The 10,375-nt window shown below is 32.4% G+C and overlaps 1 pseudogene; it reads left to right on the top strand.

Moving 5' to 3' along the window:
• Positions 1 to 842: 842 nt before the first annotated feature.
• Positions 843 to 4,382, top strand: LOC111302084 (uncharacterized; annotated as a pseudogene).
• Positions 4,383 to 10,375: the final 5,993 nt, after the last annotated feature.

The following is a 10,375-nucleotide window of genomic DNA, read 5'->3' on the forward strand; positions in this document are numbered from 1 at the left end:
TTTTTGCCAGCCGAGGGTAAACCCTAACCCTTGAGAACTGCCCCCTAGTTGGAACATAAATACACAATAGCTTCGTATAATTACTGTTGAATTGATATTTGGAAGGGCAATACCGGCCAATTAAAAGTAGTTGTGGCGCCCAAACCGCAGCAATAAAATAAGCATTGGAACTTCAATGCAGAGGAAATGGAGTCTTTCATATTCTATACTCCAGGTAACAAGCAAGGCAAGGAAACACTCGTTCAAAAACTCAAAGCCAATTATCAGCTCAACCTCAGTCAGCCTTTAACTGTGAAGTGTGAACCCAACACTGCCACTGCCAACACCAACATGGCCGCCACCACTCACGGTGTATGCCCTGACAGACCTTAGCCTTAAAAAGCTTCTCACCATCACCAACTGTCATAGCATTTTCTTTGTCTTTGCGGTGGCACAACCTGGAGGCGGGGACCACTTTTTTTCTTTGTTGGTAATGTTTTCTTCACCATCATCAGTGCAGGCTTGGGATAGAGATTTATGGCACTTATCTTTTTCTTGATGTTCACATGCAAGGTTTCATCACTAAATGTGTATTTAGATTCAACAGTTTGGTGTAAAATACAAGCAAGCCTCCCCTCCGTTGAAACCTTTCTCACATGCATGTTGTCTCCAAGAAGTGGACTTTCACTACTATCACCGTCACCTCCACCAAGACCAAGACGACCTCAACAAACTCTCTTCTTTCAAGTCTCAACCCCTTTTTGCTAGTACTTAGTTTTCACCTCCAAGCCATTCAAATGGCAAGGCCTAGCCATTTTGTAAGGACCCATTTCTTGTTCTTTCTGCTCTTTTTTAGCATAGCCATGACTAGAACACTTTTTGTCGCCTGTCTTTCACCAGATGGAGAACCTCTTTTATCAGCGGCTTACCCATCTGCAAAAGCATCCTCATCGGTTCTCCCTCATGGAACCCAAAAAGCCAAACGCCGTGTACCTGGCAAGGCATAACCTGCTCTCCACAAGACAGAGTTATCTCCCTCTCTCTGCCTAACACATTCCTCATTCTCTCTTCTCTACCCCCACAACTTTCCTCTCTTTCTTCCTTGCAACTTCTCAATCTTTCTTCCAACAACATATCAGGAGCAATCCCTCCTTGTTTTGGTCGACTAACTCATCTACGCCTTTTAGACCTCTCCTCTAACTCTCTCTCGGGTGCCATTCCTCGAGCTCGGCCAACTGTCTTTACTACAGTCCTTTTCTTGAATTCAAATAGATTGACTGGTAGAATTCCTCAACAAGTGGCTAACCTCACTTCAATACAATTTCTTTGCCTGCAAGACAATCTCCTCAATGGCTCAATGCCATCTCAACTGGATTCGCTTGTTTCTCTCCAACAGTTTAGAATAGGAGGCAATCCTTATCTAACAGGAGAAATTCCTTCGAAGTTAGGACTACTTGCCAATCTTACCACATTTGGCGCTGCCGCCACTGGGCTTTCTGGTGTGATTCCACCGACATTTGGCAACTTTATCAACCTGCAAACTCTGTCACTTTATGATACAGAGGTATTTGGTTCAATACCACCTGAACTGGGGCTGTGCTCAGGGTTGAGGAATCTGTATTTGCACATGAACAAGCTCACTGGTACTATTCCTATTCAATTGGGTAAGCTACAAAAGCTTACTAGCTTGCTTTTATGGGGTAATGCATTGTCAGGTTCAATCCCAGCTGAGCTTTCGAATTGTTCATCATTTGTTGTGTTTGACGTTTCTGCTAATGATTTTTCCGGTGAAATACCTGGAGACATTGGAAAGCTAGGGGTTCTTGAGCAGCTTCACTTGTCTGATAATTTGCTAAGCGGGTTAATTCCTTGGCAGTTAAGCAACTGCTCGATTCTGACTGCTCTTCAACTTGACAAGAATAAATTATCCGGCACAATCCCATAGCAGATAGGTAATTTGAAATACTTGCAGAGTTTCTTCCTGTGGGGCAATTCAGTGAGCTTACCGGTTCAATAACAGGAGATTTTCAGTTTGAAGAAGCTTAGCAAGCTTCTGCTTCTGCGAAACTCTTTATCAGGAGGGTTACCGAGAGAAGTGTTGTAAACTGTCCGTCACTGGTGAGGTTAAGACTAGGAGAGAACCAGTTTTCATGCCAGATAACTAAGGAGATAGGCCAGATGCAGAACTTAGTCTTCCTTGAGTTATACATTAATCGTTTCTCCGGTGTCTTCCTTCTGAGATTGCCAACATCGCAGTTATTGAGCTATTGGATGTTCACAATAACTACATTACTGGAGAAATCCCATCTCAGCTTGGGGAGCTTGTGAATTTAGAGCAGCTTGATCTTAGTCGAAACAGCTTCACTGGAGAAATACCACCGAGTTTTGGTCATTTTAGTTACTTGAACAAGCTCATTCTCAACGAGAATTTACTAACAGGGTCTATCCCAAAATCCTTTCGAAATTTGGAGAAACGTACTCTGCTTGATTTAAGCTACAACAGTCTCTCTGGTGAAATTGGTTACATGACAAGCTTAACAATTAGTTTGGACTTGAGCTCCAATATGCTTACGGGTGAAATACCAGAATCAATGTCTAGTTTGACACAGTTACAATCACTTGATCTGTCTCATAATATGCTACTTGGAAGAAACAAGATTTTAGGTTCCCTTACTAGTCTTACATCTTTGAATGTCTCCTTTAATAATTTCTCAGGTCCCATTCCTCTAACACCTTTCTTTAGGACTCTTTCTTCAAACTCTTATCTTCAAAATCCGAATCTATGTGAATCTGTTGATGGTTCTACTTGTTCTTCCCGTGAAATAAGAAAGAGCGGATTAAGATCAGCCAAAACTGTTTCTTTGATTTCTGCGATTCTGACCTCAGTTACTATAGCATCCTTGCTTCATGGTTTCTAGTTACAAGGAATCATAGGTATAGAGTAGAGAAATGTCCAGAAGCATCATCCTCTTCACCAGGTGCTGAAGATTTCTCTCATCCATGGACCTTCATTCCATTTCAGAAGCTCAGTTTTACCATTGATAACATCTTGGACTGTCTTAAGGATGATAATGTGATTGGAAAAGGTTGTTCAGGGTTGGTTGAAAAAGCAGATATGCTCAGTGGGGAGTTGATTGCAGTAAAAAAGCTCTGGAAAACAAAACGATGTGAAGAGCCAGCAGTGGACTCTTGCGGTAGAAATTAAGATTCTTGGGCACATTCGACATAGGAATATTGTCAAGCTCTTAGGTTATTGTTCCAATAAAAGCATTAAACTCCTTCTTTACAACTACATTCCAAATGGTAATCTGCAACAGCTTTTGCGAGGGAATAGAAACTTGGATTGGGAAACCAGGTACAAGATTGCTGTTGGATCAGCTCAAGCTTTAGCTTATCTTCATCATGATTGTGTACCAGCAATTCTTCACAGAGATGTAAAGTGCAATAACATACTTCTAGACTCCAAATATGAGGCTTATTTAGCAGATTTTGGTTTGGCAAAACTGATGAACTCTCCAAATTACCACCAAGCAATGTCCAGAGTAGCTGGCTCCTATGGTTATATTGCCCCAGGCAAGCATCCTAGTTTCACCCAACTTAATTGTGTAAATTTTAGTGTTTGCTTCTTCATGTTATCTGCACATCATTGTACAGAAATTCATTAAATTTCATTTTTAACTTTATATGATTAGTTCGAGTAGGATTACTTATGCCTGTATGTCCAGACATACTTATGCCTGTATGCGCTTTCAAACCTGACAAATGTTTATAATCAATGCAGAATATGGTTACACAATGAACATAACAGAGAAAAGCGATGTCTACAGTTATGGAGTGGTTCTGCTGGAGATATTAAGTGGGCGTAGTGCTGTTGAATCTCAGGTGGGTGATGGAATGCACATTGTTGAGTGGGTGGAAAAGAAAATGGGCAGCTTTGAACCAGCGGCATCGATTCTAGACACAAAGCTTCGAGGATTGCTAGATCAAATGGTTCAAGAAATGCTTCAAACCCTTGGAATTGCAATGTTTTGTGTGAACTCTTCACCTGCAGAACGGCCAACCATGAAGGAAGTGGTGGCACTACTAATGGAGATGAAGAGCCCAACTGAAGAATGGGGAAAGACTGCTCAACCTCTAATAAAGCAGTCCTCAAATCAAAGTTAATTTTGTTTGTTTGTTTTTTTTTTTTCTCTCTCTTTAAATTCCAAGAATATCATAGATTAATTTTCTTTCCTATCCCAAGATAACGAAAGAGCGGTGCCATTATGGGAAAAGAGTGTACGGAGGAGTTTAACTTAGTTGTATTATGCAGCTACTTTTAGGAGATTGCATCTAGTTAGTTTGGAGTCTAAACCTTACGACCTGTAAATTCTTCTTGTCAGATACCAAATCCGAAGATTTAGGACATAATAACGTCGCATACTTATGAAATAAATCTTACAAGTATGCAAGGCAATAGATATCATACTAATCAAACTCCAAAATATCATACTAATTCAAAATCAAACTCCAAGGGGTATTCAAAATTTATACTCTACAAACTCAAGTCTCTGAAATTCATGTATTACACTTTATCAAAAAAAACAACAATATTTTAATTTTATTATATCAAGGTACTTATATTACAAGCTATATAACGACAAAAGATAGATGAAGTCTTGCAACATAATCTTTTGTTAAAACTAAGTTCTGAAGATGCAAGTATCGAAATCTGAAAGGTAAGAAAAATTAAAGGAATTAGTGCAATAACTCAGCAAGTAATCAACATCTTCTCAATTGGATTAAGTATGCCATAAAACATTTAGGGCAAAATATTGACTAAATATTCAAAATATTTTAGATAATCTTGTATCGTAAACATATTTTCACAATATATATTCTCAAAATTAGATTCTCTTATCATAAAATGGAATCAAATATCACAAAATTATAAATTTATTAGTCTCCTGTAATATACTACGACCACATGTAACCCCTATGGTATTGGTCAAAATTCAAATTTTCCCTTCAGTGCAATAGGACAAAAATATATCAAAAACAATTGGGTGGTTGCACTGAACAGTCATAATTAATCTATTAGTGCAATGAGACAGAACAAATATCATAATAACCCCATTAGTGTAATGAGATAAAAGTATATCACAGATATTATGGTTAACAAAAGCCACTATTCTCAACCAATGGCATGGTTTGAAACCGATATCGATATCACAAAGTATATGTTGACATGGCTAACGATTAACTCCCATTGACACGATCAGAACATAATCATAGTAGGAGATAAAAACTAAAATATATTTTCAGATCACACAACAGAAATTCAATATTTATAAATTTTTTCAAAACATAATACATACTAAGTAAATTTCATAATCATTCCAAAGTAAAATTTCATGTTCCGACAAACAATGGATATATAAATATATTATTACGAAATCATATTTGAAAATCAAAACAATATCAAACCATATTCCAAACTCATAATAAAGAAATAATATATACATTTTGCATACTCAACCCGATTTGCAAAACAAATGGATAAAATAATATATATATATATATATCATATATTTCAACTATAAATATATAGAGGCTGATTTTTATGGACATAAAAACTGAAGGGATATCAAGTCACTTACCTGAGGTGCTAGATTGAAACTTAAGCAACAAATCACTCAATTCTTTTAATATCCTAATAATTCAAGAAATATTCAAAAATCAAAATTTACCCTGAAAACATAAACTTTACAAGACAAACCTTCCGTGATTCATCTTAAGCAAATTGGGTTATGTGGCAACCTTTTCAACAATTCAAAATTATTTAAAAAGTATTTTCTTTTAGCAAATAAAATAAATATTCTTTTAATATAGCAAAATGCCTAAAATTGAGTATAAATATGGAATTGAGGATTCAAACATAAAAATCAATAGCAATATAAATTTTTATAAATATTTAATTTTTAACATTTAATAATAATCATTTTTTTGGTAAATTTGAATATAATTTAATAACCCTTTAATAATATTAATAAATAGAATTAACATAGTAAAAATATATTAAAATAAATAAAAATTCATTAAAATAATATAACTAAAATTCAAGTAATTTATATCTAAATACATCAAATATTGGCTGGAAATAGTTTTTAAAATAATTAAAAATAAAAATTTCTAAGTTCTAAAATTTTTGCATTTTGTGATCATCTAGCTTACTTTGAGCCACAAAATCTCTAATATCTTATAGTTTCTAGTGACAAAGGAAAGCATTAATTTAAAGTAGGAATGTAATACTATAACTTAAAATTTCATTTCAGCAAAAATGATTTCTAAAAGCCTAAGTTTCAAACGCCAAAACTTTGAAAACAACCCAAATTTTTTTGGATTTAAGATTTATGAAACCTATTTTGGGGCTTTGATTCTTTTAGCTTATAAATCTTCCAAATAAACCAATTATATCACTAGAAATATCACATTTCGTATTATCATCAACCATCGAAAAAAGGAGTTCCAGCAGGTCAAATTGGACGTTTGAAATTGTCAAAAACTCAAAAATAGAAAATTTTAAACTTTGAATTCTCCTAAATTACTTAATCAAATGAAGTGTCACATATACCAATAGAAAGGTCTTGAAGAGACCTTTCCATTAGTACCCACAATTTCATTAGATTGTCATTAGAAAATTTTCGGAATATTTTTTAAAATGAAAAGATACAAAAATATAGGTTTAGATTTGTAGAAAATTGCACAAAACATGAAAATTCTAAGAGTTTTAAGCAAAATATTACCTTAATCAGTCATTTCTATGATTGATTTGCCCTGTCTCTTTCTCTTTTCTTCTTATCGAGTGTTTATTAAAGTTTTTCTTTTTTTATTATTGTCAGAGAAAACTATCGACAAAAACTATCGATAAGTTTTTTTTTCTTCTCTTTTAGTTGTTTTTTTTTTTTTTACACTAATGATACTTATGGACTGGGTCACTGATTAAGCTATAATAACTTGGGCTTGCATTTTACATACTTCCCTACTTAAAAGAATTTGATCCTCCAAATTCAAAATCCGTACCTCAGTTTATTTGTTTCAATTTAATGTCACAAGACATCCTCCTCCTAAAAAATTCATAGTGTATCACTTTAATAGCTTCAATCAAGTTTTTTCCTTATTGTTCTCACGTAGCCAAATCAATATAAACTCCAATATATATAAATATATCCATTATAGCCTAATAAACAAATATTCTAAATATTTAATCTCAATTCTTGTTCCAAGATGCAATCCCTAGGCATAAATTTCCTACAAATTCTATATTGTCGAAGTGTACATAATACACAACATAAATCGTAGCTAGGAAAAATCACCTTAATATAATTCCAACTATTCAAATGATTCTTTAATAACAAAATAAAATATAACAATTATGCCACAATTTCACAACTCTTCTAGAATCTCAAATTTTTAAGTATCAAAATATATAATCTATTCACTATTAACCTATAATCATTCTCTAATTTAAAAGAATTCATTATTTGCTAAATTAGCAATAACCCAAAATCTGTAATTTAAATTGAATCATGCTTTCACTGTGTACTCTAGTATTCTACTTAAATATAACTCAAAAACATCAATTTGACTTTATAGTATTTCTTGCATCAGTAATACCACTTATCCATTATCTCTTACAATAAAGTTTCTAATTCATTCCAAAAAATATGTCCACGTATATCCTTAAATCCTAGTAACAACGTCACTAATTAGCTACCTCAAAGGCATCATATACTAATTCTTTTTTTTTTTCCTATCATAAAATTTTTACTTAACCATTGTAGGATTGTGATAAATGTCAAACCAATACAATTGATTGTATCCATAAATTCACCACAAAAATCTAAACATAAAACTTTGAGTTCGTGATACAACTCCTTGTTCACATATTATTACTTTCCTAATTTCAATGATCAGATTCCACATATTCATTTCACCATTCAACAGGCTTATAACCATCTAATATCTCAAATTTTCCTTCAAGAAAGTATTTATTTATTAGCTTCAAGTAAATGTCAAAAATCTATTTACAACAAGTAATCTTTTTATCAAAATTTCAATCAATATACTTCAAGAGTATAATTGATATAAAAAATATAGTTGTAAAACCACCCAAATATATTGCATTATATTGTAATTTTCTTAAATTCTTCGAAATCACATCTATACTCAAAATTTCCAAATAATAAAATCGTCGTTAAAATTGACTTTATCATTCTAAAAGTCATTCTTTGTACTTATAACATGTAATCTTTATTCACAAAATACATCATAGGCATATGATAAGTGTAATTTCCATTAAACATTATTCATCAATTCTCATATTGCCCTTTAATTTGAAATTATAATCACAACCTAATCATATTGACCATTTCAAATTCCAACCACTCCAAAATAGAAATAAAAAGATCAACTTTAAACAATTTCATGGAACACCAAGTCACATAATCAAGCTTATAATTTTTTCTTTTGACTGACAAAATATTTCTTATCAATATAGTCATCATAAATTGTAACGATGATCAAGACAATGCTATAGATCATATCTTAAGTTTCTTGCCACACAAATTCAGACATAGTCCATTGAGTATCCAATATAACTCCAATTCATATATAAATAGCTTTTGATTTCTATAGGCCAATTATCAAATAACAATCAAAATCTTCACCAAACTTATAGGCTTATAGCATCATAATGTTCCAAAATTTGCTTGTAGTCCAATATGTCCTCTATACTTATTTCACAACGATTTAGTCTTAGCAAAATATAATTTCGTAATTCTTAATACTCAGTCAAAGTCCACTTTTTTTAATGACATTTTTCAATGACTGCAACCTTAGTTTCCATTCACTAATCATAACATATGTCTTATACCATAATAAGTGATATTCTCTATTAACAAACAAACTCATATTATGTTTTAATCAAAAATCATAATCACTATTTTATCACACGACCATTAATAAATCCTTTGCCTTCCAAGTATAAATATAATTTTTCACACTTCAAGCTAATTACATAAGATTCTAACTCTTGTCATCAATGACAGATAATTTTCAATAAAATAAAATATATCAATATGGACAAGTGTCCTTATTTATGTATATAATGCTATTTACCATAAGTACAATATAATAAACAAAATCCATGAAGTTAGATTTCAAAACCGTAATACCATACCCATATAATTGTGATACCCCAACCCAAATAATAATTAGGCTGGACTATTACTAAAGCCTATTAAGTTAATTAAGAGATTAATTAGTAAAAAAAAAAGGGGTTGAAGTATTATATGAAAGAAAACCTAGCCATCGTGAAACCAAAAAAAAAATAAGAGTTCTTCCTTCTCATCTTTCTTAGGGTTAGAAAGCAAGAAAAATTAAGTTAAAGATTTAGAATTGGAGGCTACGATCAAGTTTATACCCTAAAGGTGAGTATATGCTCTCTTTTTATTTAAGAAAAAAATATCATGTTGATTGCTATTATTTGGAGTTGAAGTTTTGAGAGAAAAACTAAGAAATCTTTCATTAATCTTCATGATCTATTTGGGTAAATTATTGGGCTTTGTTTATTTCATGTTCTTAAGATTTAATGATGATTATTGAATGGAGTTTAAAGGCTGAAAGTGGAGATTTGAATTTTTAAAGATTAAAGAAAAAATTTTGTTTTAGGATAAGACTCTATGATCTACAATAGTGAATTAAAATAGAATTATGTATTAATTGATAGATTATTGCTATGATTGTTATATATCGTTGGAAAACGTGTTGAATCTACTTTCTTATGAAATAAACAGAAGTTGAATCTGAGTTTTCTATGAAGAGCTGTCTCATTTTTACCTAAGGATGTGCAGGCTACCTAGTAGCAGCAGTAGGGAGGAATTACGAAATTCCTTTTAATTTTTATACAAGGATCTACAGATTAAGCCATATATTTTGGAAAGCTTATTAAGTCTACTTTCCAATGAAATAAGCAGAATTGAATTTGGAGTTTCTTATGAATAAATATGTAATTTTTACAAAAAGGTATACAAGCTGTTTAGCAGCAACATATTATATGGATTGCAAAAATTATTATAATTAATCTACATGGAATCATGAGATGGACCATATATGATTAGAAATCTTGTCGAGTCTATTTTCTAACGCATTAAAAAAAATTAAGTTTGAATTAGACATCTTGAGATATGGTCATTTTAGTTAAAGTAGCATAGGTTGTCAGAATTAGTTACTCGAGTTATTTCTTATTTAAATTAATTGTTTTGGTATTAATGGTCTCAAATAGGTCGATTAATTACTATTGTGTTGAAATTATCTTGAATAGGCTGTTAATTATTTGGGGAAAAAAACTAAGTGG

Source organism: Durio zibethinus, chromosome 3 (genome assembly GCF_047325235.1).
Source record: "Durio zibethinus cultivar Kanyao isolate XHJ-2024 chromosome 3, ASM4732523v1, whole genome shotgun sequence".
NCBI lineage: Eukaryota > Viridiplantae > Streptophyta > Magnoliopsida > Malvales > Malvaceae > Durio > Durio zibethinus.